Source organism: Miscanthus floridulus, chromosome 10 (assembly GCF_019320115.1).
Source record: "Miscanthus floridulus cultivar M001 chromosome 10, ASM1932011v1, whole genome shotgun sequence".
NCBI classification, from domain to species: Eukaryota; Viridiplantae; Streptophyta; class Magnoliopsida; order Poales; family Poaceae; genus Miscanthus; species Miscanthus floridulus.
The window spans coordinates 51,152,534-51,168,508 of record NC_089589.1 but is presented as its reverse complement, the minus strand read 5'-3'; the positions used below and the strand labels follow the sequence as shown (position 1 = coordinate 51,168,508).

Genomic DNA, 15,975 nt, shown 5'->3' with positions numbered 1-15,975 from the left:
CACCCCTCAGAATACACATGCGCTACATGGTTCGGCTCCACTTCGCCGCCTCCAACAACGCAGCCGAGTACGAAGCTCTTGTCAACGGCTTGCAGATCACCATCGAACTTGGAGTACAGCGTCTCGACGTCCGGGGCAACTCGCAACTCATCGTCGATCAAGTCATGAAGGAGTCAAACTGCCTCGACCCCAAAATAGAGGCGTACTGCAAGTTGGTACGTCGCCTAGAAGACAAGTTCGACAGTCTCGAGCTCAACCACATCGCGCGGAAATACAACGAGGCCACGCACGAACTGGCAAAGATGGCGTCGGCACGGGCTCTGGTCCCCCCAAATGTCTTTGCTAGAGACCTCCACAAGCCTTCCATCGACCACATCTCGGCAGCCGGAGAGGGCCCACCGGTCGAGCTCACCACAGGGCTCGAGGCCCCCTCCGTCGCCGAGACCCCTTTGGCCGAGCCCAAGGTTATGGAAGTAGACGTAGAGCCTCCCAAGGCCAACTAGGATACGGACTGGCGAGTCCCGTTCCTTGATTGGCTCGCTCGGGGAGAGCTTCCTATAGACAGGACAAAAGCCCGACGGCTTGCGCGACAAGCCAAAACTTACGTCATCTACAACGGCGAATTGTACAGGCGAAGTCCATCTAGCGTCCTCCAATGATGCATCACCACCGAGGCAGGCCAGGCCCTACTTTGGGACTTGCATGCGGGGGCCTGCAGGCACCATGCGGTGCCTCGGACGCTCATCGGAAACGCCTTCCACCAAGGGTTCTACTGGCCGACGGCGGTTGCTGACGCCACCAGGTTAGTACGCTCCTACGAGGGATGCCAGTACTATGCGTGGTAGACGCACCTCCCGGCCCAGGCCCTCCAAACCATCCCCATTACATGGTCGTTCGCCGTGTGGGGGCTCGACATGGTCGAGCCTTTGCAGAAGGCCCCCGAGGGCTACACCCATCTACTGGTAGCAATCGATAAGTTCTCTAAATGGATCGAGGCTCGTCCAATCAATCAAATCAAATCCGAGCAAGCGGTGCTATTCTTCACTGACATCATCCACAGGTTCGGGGTCCCGAACACCATTATCACCGACAACGGGACGTAGTTCACCGACCAAAAATTCCTAACATTCTGCGACGACCACCACATCCGTGTGGCCTGGTCGGCCGTAGGACACCCAAGGACAAACGGCCAAGTAGAACGTGCCAACGGCATGATCCTACAAGGCCTCAAGCCAAGAATTTACAACCGGTTGAAGAAGTTTGGCAAGAAATGGCTCGCCGAACTCCCGTCGGTCATCTGGAGCCTGAGGAACACTCCAAGCCGAGCCACGGGGTTCACACCTTTCTTCCTGGTCTATGGAGCCGAGGCTATCCTCCCTACTGACTTGGAATATGGTTCCCCGAGGCTATAGGCCTACAACGAGCAAAGCAACCACACCACCCATGGGGACGCCCTCGACCAACTAGAGGAAGCCTGAGATGTGGCGCTACTGCATTCGGCCAAGTACTAGCAAGCCCTATGGCGCTATCAGGGCCAGCGCATTCGAAGCCGAGACTTGAAGGTAGGCGACCTGGTGTTGAGGCTGAGGCAGAGCAACAAGGGCCGCCACAAGCTGACCACGCCGTGGGAAGGACCATACATCGTCGCCCAAGTGCTGAAGCCCGGGACCTACAAGCTAGCCAACAAGAAGGGCAAAATCCTCACCAATGCTTGGAACATAGAACAACTATGTCGCTTTTACCCTTAAATTTCCAAGCATTGTATACATTGTTTCTCGAAATACAATTAAGAAGCGTTCTTTAGTTGTTCTAATTCTTCGAGAAACCCCCCGAGCCCATCGCGGGCCTCGGCATTACGATAACATCACAAGGGAGACATGGCTCTGCTTCTACAGAACCGAGCCTCCCTCGGGGGCTAGATGGGGGACTCCCCCCTAAGTCCCACGCACCATTTTTTAGTCGTTTTTTGAAAAAATTCCTATGCCAAACTCTCTAGCACGCTCTGACGAATCGGTTGTGAAAAAACACAAGGACCAAAATTCTGTCTCAGGGCCAGAAGGCCGGTAGAGTCGCGAGACGGCCTACGCCTCCGGGCTATGGCACTCCCTCACCACCTTTTGCCCAAGGGGCGGCTTAGGTTCCAAAGAGGTTTTTTGCAAAAGAAATCTGATCAGAGACAACAGAGGGCAGAGGCTCAGAAATACAAGAAAAACGATTAAGAAGCATGAGTACTTTAAAAAAGGCCTCGACGACCATAAGCGTTATGATACAAAGTTAATCCCTATTCTATTTACATGGCCTCTTGGGCCCAGGTCAAGGCTCAGGGCCTCCAGCATCGGCAGACGACGGGGGAGGGACCACCTCCTCTTCGAACAGCTTGGCCAGCGCCGTGTCGGGGCCCTCCGCCGCCTCCATCAGCTTCGCGACCGCCTCGTTGGCCTCCTCGTCATCATCGGGCAGGACATAGCCATTGCTGATGGCTTGGAGGCCAACGCCGATGTAGTGCGAGGCGATGACGGCCAGCGCACGCTTGACACCCGTGTGCAGCGCTCCTCAGAGCTGCTCACGCACTTGGCCGCTCAACGCAATCAGGCGGCTCTCAAGGGAGCTGCTCGACTGGACCCCCTCGACTTCCAGGGCCTCACAGGCGGTACGGGCGGCACTCTTCAGTGCGTCGTGCTCCCCGATCTTGATCTCGAGCACCGCCTGCACCGCGATAGAGGCCTTGGCTACCCAGGTGACCTCCTTCTCTAGCTCTATGCCAAAAGAAATGGAATGGGGTTGAGCGCAAAGGAAAACAAGCCAAATAGGGGCGGAAGCCTATAGGACTCACCCTCGGCCTTCTCCTTCCACTCTCGGGCCTCGACCCGAGAGGCCTCGGCTTTCTCCTTCCAGCACTAGGCCTCGACCCAGGAAGCCTTGGCCTTCTTCCGGCACTGGGCCTCGACCCGAGAAGCCTCGGCCGCCCTGGAAGCCTCTCTCCCTAGCTCTGCATCACACCGGGGAGTTAGGGGGCGAACACAAGAAAAGCGAATAAAACGAGGGGAATAGGACTCACCCTCGGCCTTTCCCCTCTAGACCACAGCCTCGGTCCGGGAGGCCTCAGCCACCATAAGGGCCTCATCCAAGGCGCCTTCCATCAGCTAGTGCGCACTCTGCTCCGCCCCTAGCTGCCCAGCAAGGACCTTGCCTGAGGCCGTTGCTTCCCTAGCCCGGGACCTGAAGGCGTCGCGATCACCAGCCACCCGGGCTAGCTCCTCCTCCAACTCCTTGACCCACGCCGCTAAGGGGGCGGCCTTCTCCTGAGCCATGGCCGCCTCGGCCTTCGCATCGGCACAACAAAGATGGAGGTCCTCCACCTCTGCGCTCCGCGCCGACAGAAGCTCGTTGGCGCCGGCAAGTAGGCCCTTCTGCCGCTAGAGCTGGTCCCAGATGTCCCTCTCCCATCGGAGAAAGACCAACTTCCCGAGGGACCAGGTCTCGAGCTCCTGGGTAAGCAGAACAGGGGGCATTCACTACAAGAAAACTCAGAAAAAAGATGACACCGCATGAGAAAAGAAAGCGCAAACCTAGGCGACTCCGGGCAGATCGTCGGCCACCACAGACAGCGCCGTCTGCAGTGACCGCTCTGCCAGCTAGCGGTATTGCTCAAAGGTGTCCCAGCGCCCGCCCTCGGCCATGTCCTCGAGGGCGAACAGAGGCTCCCTCTCAGGGTCGTCCTGGCTCTGCCACAGGACACGCGGGTGATCCCACCCGCGGGGCTCGGGTCATCCCCGCACGAGGGTTGAACTTCCCTTGCCCGGGGTCAGAACCGACTGTTCCACGGCACCGGCCACCTCGGCGTCGACCACCTCCTGCGCCCAGGAAGTATCGTCGGAGGAGATCGGATGGACCTCCGCCTCTCGGGCGCTCTCCCGCAACAGCGGCGGGCCATGGACCAAGGGTGCCACCGAGGCCTCCGCCGCCTTCATCTCCACTTCCTGGGCCGATGGCTTCACCACGATCACGTCGACCTCGGTGGTCCTGGGGGCTCCGGCCTCCGCCATCGTGGCCTCAGTGGTCCTAGGAGCTCCGGCCCCCGCCGCTACGGCCTCGGCGATCCTGGGCGCCCCGGCCTCCATCGCCCCGGCCTCGGAGGCCCGGGGGCCTCGACCTCAGTGGCCTCGGCAACTGAAGGCGCCTTGGCCCCATCTAAATCGCGAGCCTCGGCCTCACGGGGCGGAGGCGCTCCCTCCCCCGTCTGCGTCGGGGTCGCCTCAGCAGCCCCTCCATGGGCAGCCGGCTCCTTTGGGATGGCCCTCGTTGACCCCGCGCCGCGTTGTATGGCGGCTTGCGCCTCCGCCACCCAGTGGGCGGTGGAGCTGGGGCTCACCTTGAGCGCCTTAAGGTACGCCAAGGTGGGCACCTCCGTAGGTCACTTCTGGCTAAAGGCAAAACACTTACGGGGTCAGCACGAGACCGAAGAACGAATGGAAAATGCTGCGACTCTGCCGAAAATACGCTTACCTTGAGCGGGGCTGCAACCGCTTCGGCACGGCGACCCTCCTCTGCAAAGGCAGTGGCAGTGGCAGAGGCACGACCTCTGTATCCACCAGCACCGACCGATCCTCGATGGACCCCGGCGACCCCTCAGTCCTCTGTGGGGGCAGTTGCATCGCCCCCGCCGCCACCTGCTCCACCGCTGCCGTTGAGCCCACCGGGCTGACGGCGCGCTTTCCCAACGCCCGCGCCTCGGGCGTGTCGGCCTCGGCCCTAGGGAGGGCGATCGCTGGCCTCGAGGCATCTGCTCCTCCTCCTCCTAGGAGCATTGGGCTGCTTGCCGACGCCCCGGGCACCGTCTCCCCGACATCAGCAAGATGGTCTAGGGGACCCCTCCCCCTCTCGCTCTCGTCATCCCCGTCCGAAGAGTCCTCCGACAGTGAAGATGACAGGGATGCCTCCACCAGGAGACCGCCCTACCTCTACTGCCGGCGGCGCTTCTCTAGTTCCTCGCGTGCAAGGATCTTCCTCATACGCTTCGCCGCCTCGGCATCCTTCCACCTCTTCTGCGCCTCGGCGTGTGCCCGGTTGGCCACCCGCCGCCTTGTGTCCTCGGGAACGGGTGGCGGGGAGTCTCGCACATCCCTCATCCCCTGCAGGAACAGCAAACACGGATAAGGGAACAAGAAACGATGTGAAACGGGGAGGCCTCGGGGGCTGTAGCGGCGCGTAACTTACCAGCGAGAGGAACCCCCGCGACGGGCGCATCGCGAAGGGGGTCAGGCCACTGCTCCTCAGCTTCGCCTCTACCATCTCCCTCACCCGGCGAAGAATTTCCTTGTCGGAGAGGGTAGAGGCAGACATCCGGATGCCCTCGATCGGCTCATCTAGCCTCATCTCGAACAGGCGCCGCCACCGAGCCATCAGCGGCAGCACCCTCCGACGGTGGAAGGTGGCCATGACCATAGTCATAGTAAGGCCACGGTCCCGCAGCCTCTCCAGCCCCTCTAGGAGCGGCTGTAGCTTGGGCTGATCCTCCCTTGGGACGCCATACTTCCATCTCTCTGGGTAGCTCCCCATGATCTGCCCGATGTAGGGGGGAAGTCCACCGTCGTCGTTACGAAGATAGAACCAGCTCGTGTACCAGCGGCGATTTGTTGACGTGAGCTGGGCCAGGATGTAGATGTGCTGACGGTCCTGGCGCACTTGGAGAGTGCAGCCGTCGGCCCTCACCGCCTTCCTCATGCTCGACGTACCCATTGGCTTAGTGGTATGCCCTGCCCGAAAGAAGTGGAGCCACAGCTCCCAATGGGGAGCAATCCCTAGATACCCCTCGTAGACGGCGACAAAGATGGCCGCCTGCGCGATGGAATTGGGGTTGAAGTTGTGGAGCTCCACGCCATAGTAGTGCGGGAGCGCCCGCATGAACCGGTCCACCGGAAGACCGAGGCCGCGCTCGTGAAAAGACATGAAGCTCATGATGTTTCCATCGTGGGGCCTCGGCTTCGGCTCACCCAACGGGGCAATCCACTCCGGCCTGTTGGGGTCGGTAACCGAACGAAGAAGTCCACCATCAATGAGCGACTGAAGCATCTCCACGATGATGTCGGATGGACCCCAAGGGTCCACCATGATGACAACGATGTTGCCGGCCATGAGCACGATGGAGAATTTGACTATGGCGGTGAGTCTCTCCCCCTCTCTCCTTCTATGCCTCGCCCTTCTCCCTTCCTCTTTCCGGTGCTCTCTGCTCTAGCAGCGGCTCAAGGGCGGCAAAGGCTAAATGCAGGCAAGGTAAGGAGGGGAGGGGCGAGGCTCATCGCGTATTTATGCAGGAAGAATGCGAAATGGACGGGCAACGAAATCAGGAAAGTTTCCCTCAGATCCGGCGCAGTTAATCCAGATCCGATTCTACCGCCCATGTGCCCACCTTTTCCTCATTAATCGCGCGAACAGTTGTGTTCCATCCACTGACATGACGTCACGTCCAACCGCTGTAGCGGCAGGCGTCGTTCCGTCTCCCTAGGAAAATCGCCTCAAAAGGCATGCCTGCCGTTGTCGAGCCAATAGAGGAGATATCCCCCACCCTATTCCTTTTAGACGAAGGAACTAGGCACTGAGCCCGTTACGGTCTAGGGGTTTGAAGGCTAGGCCCCTAAGGGTTTCAACAGTCGCCCTAGGGCAATAGAGTCAGGGACGACCGTGGGCGAGCCCATACGGGGCTGAGACCCAAGCAAGTGAAATGCTTGGGACGCCCAAAGTCGTGTTCGGGACCGGTAGGGAGGTCTTCGAATGGGATCCCACCGTAGGGAGGCACCGAGCCACCGGGGCCCAGCGAATGGCCCCGGCACCCACTAGAGAAACCCTCTGGTACTCTTGGAGTGCGTCTCTAGACCACTAGCCGACCCCTAGTGAACGGGGCATGGGCCTCGACTCGGACTTACCCGATAACAGCTCACCAGAAGTGCCACCGCTCGCGCCCATCGAGGGTAGCCTGGCATATTCCACCCCTCCTTTCGAACGAAAAGAAAGCGCGAGGGTCATACAAAAAGCCAGGGGAACCCCTGACGGCCCTCTTGCTCCGTGCAGAGGCTAAGGGGCTCTTCCTGCAACCTTGCCGAGACCCAACGACCTAGGCTCGCATTCGAGGGGGCTCGGTAAAACAACCCCTCCTTCCGAGCGAAAAGGACACGCGAGGGTCATACAAAAAGCTAGGGGAACTCCTGATGGCCCTCTCGCTCCGTGCAGAGGCTAGGGGGCTCTTCCTGCAGATATGCCGAGACCCCATTACCCAGGCTCACACCCGAGGGGGGCTCGGCAAACAAACCCTCATGCACGAGGGGCATACAAAAAGATAGGGGAACTCCTGATCACCCTCTCACTCCGTGTAGAGGCTCAGGGGCTCTTCCTGCAACTTTGCCGAGACCCAGCGACCCAGGCTCGCACACGAGTGGGCTCGGCAAACAACCCCTCTGTCCGAATGAAAAGGATGTGTGAGGGTCGAACAAAAAAGTCAGGGGGACCCTTGACCGCCCTCTCGCTCTGTGCGGAGGCTCGGGGGCTCCTCCTGCACCCTAGACAAAGATAAGCGACCTAAGCCCGCACTTGAAGACTCGAAAAAACGTGATAAAGGGCATCGAGCCCGTTACGGTCCAGGGGTTCGAAGGCTGAGCCCCCAAGGGTTTCGACAGCCGCCCTAGGGCAATAGAGTCAGGGATGACTATGGGCGAGCCTGTACGGGGCCGAGGCCCAAGCAAGCGAAACGCTTGGGATGCCCTAAGTCATGTCTGAGACCGGCAGGGAGGCCTCCAAATGGGATCCCACCGTAGGAAGGCACCGAGCCACCGAGGCCCAGCGAACAGCCCCAGCACCCACTAGAGAAACCCTCTGGTACTCTTGGAGTGTGTCTCTGGACCGCTAGCCGACCCCTAGTGAACGGGGCACGGGCCTCCACTCGGACTTACCCGATAACAGCTCATCGGAAGTGTCACCGCTCGCGCTGACCGAGGGTAGCCTGGCATATTCCACCCCTCATTCCGAGCGAAAAGGAAGCGCGAGGGTCGCACAAAAAGTCAGGGGAACTCCTGATCGCCCTCTCGCTCCATGCTGAGGCTTGGGGGTTCTTCCTACGATCTTGCCGAGACCCCATGACCCAAACTCGCACTTGTGGGCTCGGCAAATACGATAACATCCCTTGGTCAACGTGAGAAAAAGACCCTAGAGGAATGAATCCACTCCCCCAGGGCCTCGGGGGCTACAACCGGTGGGTGTGCTCGCGTGCACCCACCAAGGCCTCGAAATAAGAAACACTATCTCGCTAGGAGCTACCGCAAGTCAAACCTTGTCAAAACCTCAAGAAGAACGCTCACGCTCTCCCTAAGGCTCGGGGGCTACTGTCGGGTATCATAAAATGGGGTACTCCGAGCGTATACCGAAAGAATCACTTAAACCCCATCGAAAACAAAGCCAAACGGTAAACCATTGGTTAACCCCTGGCCTCGATGGCTGCCAAATCTCCGCCTCGTGCGAGGCCTCGTACGGGGGGCCTCGACAGGGAACCGATTCTCCGTCTCGCCCGAGGCCCCACGCGTAAAGCCTCGGACGAGATGTCGATTTTCCGTATCGCTCGAGGCTGGCTCAACAACAACCCATCGCTCCTGCCTCGACCAGTCTCCCTGACCAGGCGTCACGTCCCATTAATGTGCTAACTACTCCCGCGATATCAGCCGGACGACGACTCGACACTGCGGAATAGCCGACGAGACTGGAGGTCGCATCAGCGCCATATCGTCCAGGACAGGACGGGGTAGGGGTTACCGACCACTGTGCTCTGGTGCTGTGCCCACGATTAGCGCTCACACTACACTGTCACCTAACCCCCGCCCCAAGAACAACGCGGTGTGGGGAGTCAAGTCCGGGTCACCATAGCCTCGGAATCAGCGTATGAGACATATTGCTCCCCCCGAGCCTCGACAATATACTTTAGGGTCTCGGCAACCTAGGGATTCACGCCCGCCGAGCCTCCCCTGATGGATCAGCCTCGGCACCCACTGAGCCTCGGCTCCTCGCGCAGCCAACACACAGTGACCGACACGTCGATCACCACTCCCCGCTTCAAGATAACACTAGAGCTCCCATGACGCATAGGATCGGATGTGACCGGCGCGTCGCCCTAGTACTTCAAGGATGGGACCACTCCGTCGACCACGCCACCACAGTAACAGGCTACAGGGCTCGGACATACCACCTCCGTTGGCATGACGCCATGTAGCTAGCGCATGTATCACCCTTGTCCCCCCTTCAACTATAAAAGGGAGGGACCAGGGCCGTTTCTAGGGATCGGACACTTACGATTAGGCCTATGCCCACGCGATGAACTCACGCATAAATGCACGGACGAACACACGAGCTTCCCTACTGCTTGAGATCAACATCTCAAGCAATCCACGCCGCTCCACGCGGAGACCTGGGACAAGCTCCCTCTCTTGCCCTGCTTGTAACCCCCTACTACGAGCATTTCGGTGCAAGGAATACAAGATCGAACTCTTAGACTGGACGTAGGGCACCCATTGCCCGAACCAGTATAAACCTTGTGTCTCTTTGCATCACCATCTGGGATTGGGAACACGCAGTACAAATTTACTAGTTGGTTGAGGGCCCGCCGGTCCGAAACACTGACAATACAATAGCGGCAGATATCGAGATGCAGCCGTGGATGGCGCCTGCGTGGTGATGGACCTACTCTAGCCCTGCGCGATGTTGGCGGTGACCTAGATGCGGGAGACCCAGGTGTGAAGCCCCTGCCTAGCCCCGCCGCCACCCCGCCCGTACTCATCGATGCAGGATCTGGTATGGAGGATTGGAGGACGACAAATCCATGATATGCCTGTCGAATCCGCGAGATCCGCAGGGGCAGAAGATGTGTTCCATGACATCAGTCGCATAGGTAAGTTCCTTTCGGCTCCCCCTTTTTTTTCCTTCGTCGATCTCCTCCTCTCCTACGCTCACTCGAGAATCTGGTGATGATGGTGAAGTCGAAGGCAGCAGGGGAGTCGCAGGGGAAACTGTTTTGGGTGAAATTCCAGTGCCAAACAGATCTAACAATTAAAGAGTTAAATGCACCAGCGGCCCTCGAACTTGTAGACGTGTGTCACATAGGTCCATGAACTTGAAAAATGCATTTCTGGGTCACTAAACTTGTTAAGTGTGTGCACCGCAGGCCTATACCAGCCACATGCATATTTTTTGTTGACGTGGCATGCTAGTATGACATATACATGCACCAGCGGCCCTTGAACTTGTAGGCGTGTGTCACATAGGTCCATAAACTTGGAAAATGCATTTTTGGGTCACTAAACTTGTTAAGCGGTGCATCGCAGGCCCATACCAGCCACGTGTATATTTTTTCTGACGTGGCATGCTAGTATGACATATAATTTTCATTTAACCCCTCACATTTATTTTTCTCATAAAAAATAGACCCCAGCGCCCACCCTGCTCACGAACACACCGAGCCGACGCAGACCACGGAGCAGTGCACAGGGCCGCACGCCTGGTCCGAGTGCCAGAGCGGGGCAGAGCAGTCCCGCGTGTCAAAACTGCTCGCCGGCCTAGAGGAAGAGACCTGCACAGTGGAGCAAGCGTGGGAACAGTGGCAGAGCAGTCGCGACGAAGGCGAGGCTCCGTGGTCTGCGTCGGCTCGGTGTGTTCGTGAGCAGGGTGGGCGCTGGGGTCTATTTTTTATGAGAAAAATAGATGTGAGGGGTTAAATGAAAATTATATGTCATACTAGCATGCCACGTCAGCAAAAAATGTGCACGTGGCTGGTATGGGCCTGCGGTGAACCACTTAACAAGTTTAGTGACCCAGAAATGCATTTTCCAAGTTCATTGACCTATGTGACACACGCCTACAAGTTCGAGGGCCGCTGATGCATTTATATGTCATACTAGCATGCCACGTCAGCAAAAAATGTGCACGTGGCTGGTATGGGCCTACGGTGCACCACTTAGCAAGTTTAGTGACCCAGAAATGTATTTTCCAAGTTCATGGACCTATGTGACACACACCTACAAGTTCGAGGGCCACTGATGTATTTAACTCACAATTAAAATAGATCATGTTACATCATGAATGTCGAGAACTCAATTATTCATGATTGAAACTATTGTTCAGTATAGTGGTATTACCTTTGTGCCTATAATCCAGAACCTTCCCCCCTTCCCTCTCAGTTTACATCGATGTCATCTAACTGAGTGTCAGAGAATCCACCGCAGGTGCAAAAAATAAGTTGGGAAATGAGAGGTCTGAAAAGCTCAGTGCAAAAGTAAATCATGCAAGTATTTCCTTCAGAAGAAGTTTTTCCATAATACAGTGTGTTTATGAATTAGGACTGTCATGCTATGTTGCTTTACTCCATTATTATAAAGCCATTTGATGTGTTTTCTCATACTATTTTGTGCTACCTACTGGCTAATTGAATGATATGGTTTTTCTAATCTATTCAGTTTATCTTGAAATGAACAGATCCTCTGTTATCCAATCACGGGCCTCCAAACTCCAAAGATTTTCTTATCTGTTTGATTAAAGATTTTGGATTGCCCATGCATTTCTCATAGAGCATAAAAAAATAAATCATATCACCCTAATATGTCTGCCCAATTTTAAAAGGTCTATAAAAATATTTCATGTAAAAATCATAGTCATGTCTCTATCATTGATCTGAACAGTGGTGACAGAGTCCGATTGACCGAATGATTCGTGTTAAAGTCGTGGTCATATCTCTGTTATTCATCCATCGTATTGGACTTAGCTAGATTTTTTTGGTTAAAATAATTATAGTTTAAATCAGCCTGTTCGCTTATTGGTTTCAGCCAGCCCAAACCAGCTAGCCAACAGTGTTTTTCTCTCACAACAAACCAGCACCAGCCAGTCCAAACCAGACCAGAAACCAACCAGCGAACATGCCGAATACCTTTTGTTCAGATTTTGTTGTGGGCTTTTGTCTGATTCTACTCCGCAATTGTGCAGAACAAATTCCTACAGCGCTCAGCTGTGCTCAGCAGCCTCGCTCTCATATGGTCAATAAGTGCGTCCAGGTGCTTAGAGATACTTAGGTAATTCAAAAGCTAATCTCGTAATTTGTTGTCCCGCTAGAGTGGAGTGGTGGTGGTGGTGTTTGCACAATGAACTTTTCACTCTACCCTGTTTTGGGCGTTGGTGTCGGTAGCCACATCTGATCGCTCTCCATTGCTGTTGCCTACTCTCTCCGTCTCAATTTATTTGTCGTTTTCGGTGTCCGTGCCACGACTTTAGCTTAATTTGTATAAAATATGTGCAATATTTGTGTCTCCAAATAAATTTATTAAAAAACTAGATTTAAAGATCTTTCCAATGATGCTAATTATGTATCATAAACAATAATATTTTTTAATATATATTTTGTTAAAGTTGTTTCTCGGGAAGCGAGAACGACAGATATTCTGGGACGGAGGGAGTAGATTCATGCACTGAATGTTCATATATAGCAGTAAATCTTGGTACTATCCTTTTTGTTGAGGGCCAGCTATTTATTCTTAGGGGGTGTTTGGTTCCACGGACTAAATTTTAGTCCATGTCACATCGGACGTTCGGATGCTATTTAGGAGAACTAAATATGAGTTAATTATAAAACTAATTACACAGATGGCGACTAATTTACGAGACGAATTTATTAAGCCTAATTAATCCGTCATTAGCACATATTTATTGTAGCACCACATTGTCAAATTATAGACTAATTAGGCTTAAAAAATTCGTCTCGCAAATTAGTCACAGTCTGTGCAATTAGTTATTTTTTTCGTCTATATTTAATACTCCATGCATGTGTCAAACATCCGATGAGACAGGAACTAAAAATTTCCAGTAGGAACCAAACAGCCCCTTACTCTCAGCACTAAGTTCGAGGTTGGAGGGTGGCATATTGATCGAGAGCTTGATTCCTCTGGTGCCAAAATTTAATCTTGGTTGTTGCATTTTAAATTTTTTTGATTTTGTGTGTGTTTTCTGACATGCAGGCTTCATGCACTTTCAGCGTTAGGGGAACACTGCCAACCTCCTTCAAGCATCACTTCGTTGCTGTGTCCATGAGGTGAGGACCAAGGACGACCATCTTCACTTCGTATCTTCTGAAAATAAGATGCTGAAGGGCTAAAAGCTTTATGAAAGAGACGTGAGGTACAATGAAGAAGCTACAATCTGAAAATAAGATAGTGCATATATTTTTCTAGATCTTGTGAAATTCAAATAGAAAATAAATATGCCTCCAAATGACATGAGACTAACTTTGTTCAGTTGATGTTGTCATTAACATGTTAAAAATATGTTCATTGTCGCTTGCAATAATATTTCTGGATGGAATGAGGATATCTTCAAATTGAAATTCATCAGTAAAAAAAACATTGCAAGTATGTTTACAAAAAATGATTAATGCAGTCATTTTGTCCAAGGCGGACATGATGCCTGCCTCAAAAAAACCAAAATTGGCCACCTGCAAAAAGCGGATTTGCAGTAGTGTACGTAGCTTTTGCTATGCACTTAGGTATGCACCATATCTAGGTACATAGTAGAAATAATGTATCTAAAAAGCCAAAACATCGGGAAGTATATATTTAGAAAATTTAAAAAGACTTATTGTGACTATATTTTCTCTAAGGCACTGTTTAGTTCCACTCCAAAATGCCAAATTTTTCAAGATTCCCCGTTACATCGAATCTTTGAACGCATGCATAAAGTATTAAATATAAATAAAAAATAAAACTAATTACACAGTTTAGATGAAATTCACGAGACGAATCTTTTAAGTCTAATTAGACTATGATTGGACATTAATTACTAAATAACAACGAAAGTGCTACAGTGACATTTTGCCAAAAATTTTACCAACTAAACGATACCTAAAGAAATGGAGGGAAAAAGGTAGAGATGCAGACTGTCGTGCCCACCCGTGTCCATACTCTTCACATCACACCGGAGAGCTGCCGAATTTCAAGGCAAGGATTATTCAAATATTATATTTTTCAGAAGATGCACACACGTGGTCGCGGTCTTCGTTCAACCGACAATGAAGCCTGCTGGGGCCAGCGACGGCCGGCATTTTGATTTGCACGCATTCCATGAGCGATGACTCGCTGGCCACCAAAAGACTGGTCGGAAGGTTAAGCTACAACAGTTCTCTAAGGGCACTCCCAATACAGAAACCATTATAGTTTCTATGGACATTAATTATACTGCCACCTAAGCGTTTCGCTGACGTGGCAAGGTAGTTATTGAAGAGAGAGAACAAAAATCGTAGAAACCGGGTCTAAGTTAGAAACCATGTCTACATGAGAACCAAGACATGAATAAATGTGATTGGTAGAGAATGGAGAGATAGAGTATGTAATTGGATAAAAAGTTATTCTGTAGAAACTATCCATTGAAACTATGGTTTCTATATATAGTGTCTATGAAATTTAATAGGTATAGAAACTATATGTAGTTTCTAGCATTGGGACTGCCCTAAAGGTACTCCAAACCCAGACTTTACCCATAGAGTCTTAACGTCTATCACAAAAAAATCATGATCCCCAATGCAGAATTTGTAATAGTAGTTTCTATAGATAAAAACATTTATTACTCAACACAAAGAAAGGTGATTAGCTGTGGCATAAACTGTGTGATCCACCCTACACCTCTCAACAATATCACTGAAAGGATCAAGATGCCCAAAAGATGGGGTGAATTGGGCTAATTCTAAATTTTCTTGCAATAATTAAATCATATGGTTAGCCCAATTAACCCATTGTGCCTAGAAATGTGTTTCTATTAGTCTAACGCACAAAGGACTTGTGTAACACCCCGGGTGTTTAAATACTAAAAACAGGGCATGTCATCATATGCATTGCAAGGCATTTGGTCATATTGCAAACTTTGATATGCATTCACTAAAACAAGTTTACATTTATGTTATGAGTGTTGCCTTGTATGGTTTGAATTGAGTTAAAAATTTGGTTTGTATTTGAATTTTCAAGAAAACTCTGATTTTCAGTATTTAAATCCTACCCTGAAAACTCATTTCAAAATCTAAGCACATTTTGGGGTTGAGCCTTAAAGCAAAAGTGTAGAGCTTGTCAAGTTATACAAAGTTTGTTTTTGGAGTTTTCAAAGTTGTTATGAAAAATTTGAAGTAATTTAAAAATGCGTCATTCCTTAAATGTCCCCTATTTGAATTCAAAAGTTCATTTCAAAATGTAGACTGAATTTGGGGTGGTTATAAAAGCAAAGTTGTAGAACTTTGGATTTTGAGCAACTTTTAATTTTTGGAGATTTTTGAGTTGTTATATAAATTTGGGAGTAATTTGATTTTGAACACGAATGGCAAATCTGTAATTAAGTGGAACAGTGTTCACCGTCTAAGCTACACCGCCGACGACCTTCTGCTTGCTTCCAGGCGCAGCCGTGGCTGTCTTTGGCGTCGTGCTGGCGCGGTAAAGACCGTGGCATGGCTTCTCCTTGTTTCTAAGCCAAGCTATTTAGCCTGAGCCATCGCCGTTTGTCCCCGCTCCTTTGCTCTGCTTTTCCCGACGTCGCCGATCCTCTCCGTCGAGCCCTCGCCGTCGAACCAGCGCCTGTGCTGTCACAGCAAAGCGCCCAATAGCTTCGCCTACTCCTTGCGCGCCTAGGCAACCAACTGTGGTCGCCTGATTCCGCCGGGAACCGCCGCTAGCAGCCTTTCTTCCTCGCGGCCGGCAGCATCTCTGTCGAGCGCGTTTCGCCGTGGCCAGAGCACCATGGTCTGTCTTTGCTCGTGCTTGGCATGCCGCCAGCTCTGCCTTGTTCCCGTGATGCTCTATGACCAGTTGCTTGCTCATTTTGTCCATCACACTCGCCCGAGCACCACCGTCGTCGTCGCTTGCTCCGCCATGGCCGCTGTCAGCGTCGACACGCGTCACCGTTGCTTCTCCGGTCTCGCTATTT

At 52.5% G+C, this 15,975-nt stretch overlaps 1 long non-coding RNA gene across 1 annotated transcript; it reads left to right on the top strand.

Moving 5' to 3' along the window:
* Positions 1–9,674: 9,674 nt before the first annotated feature.
* On the top strand, positions 9,675–13,193 carry LOC136484715 (uncharacterized). Its single transcript, XR_010766181.1, has 3 exons — positions 9,675–9,925; positions 12,010–12,095; positions 13,035–13,193. It is a non-coding gene; the product is annotated as an uncharacterized lncRNA (long non-coding RNA).
* The last annotated feature ends 2,782 nt before the right edge of the window (positions 13,194–15,975 follow it).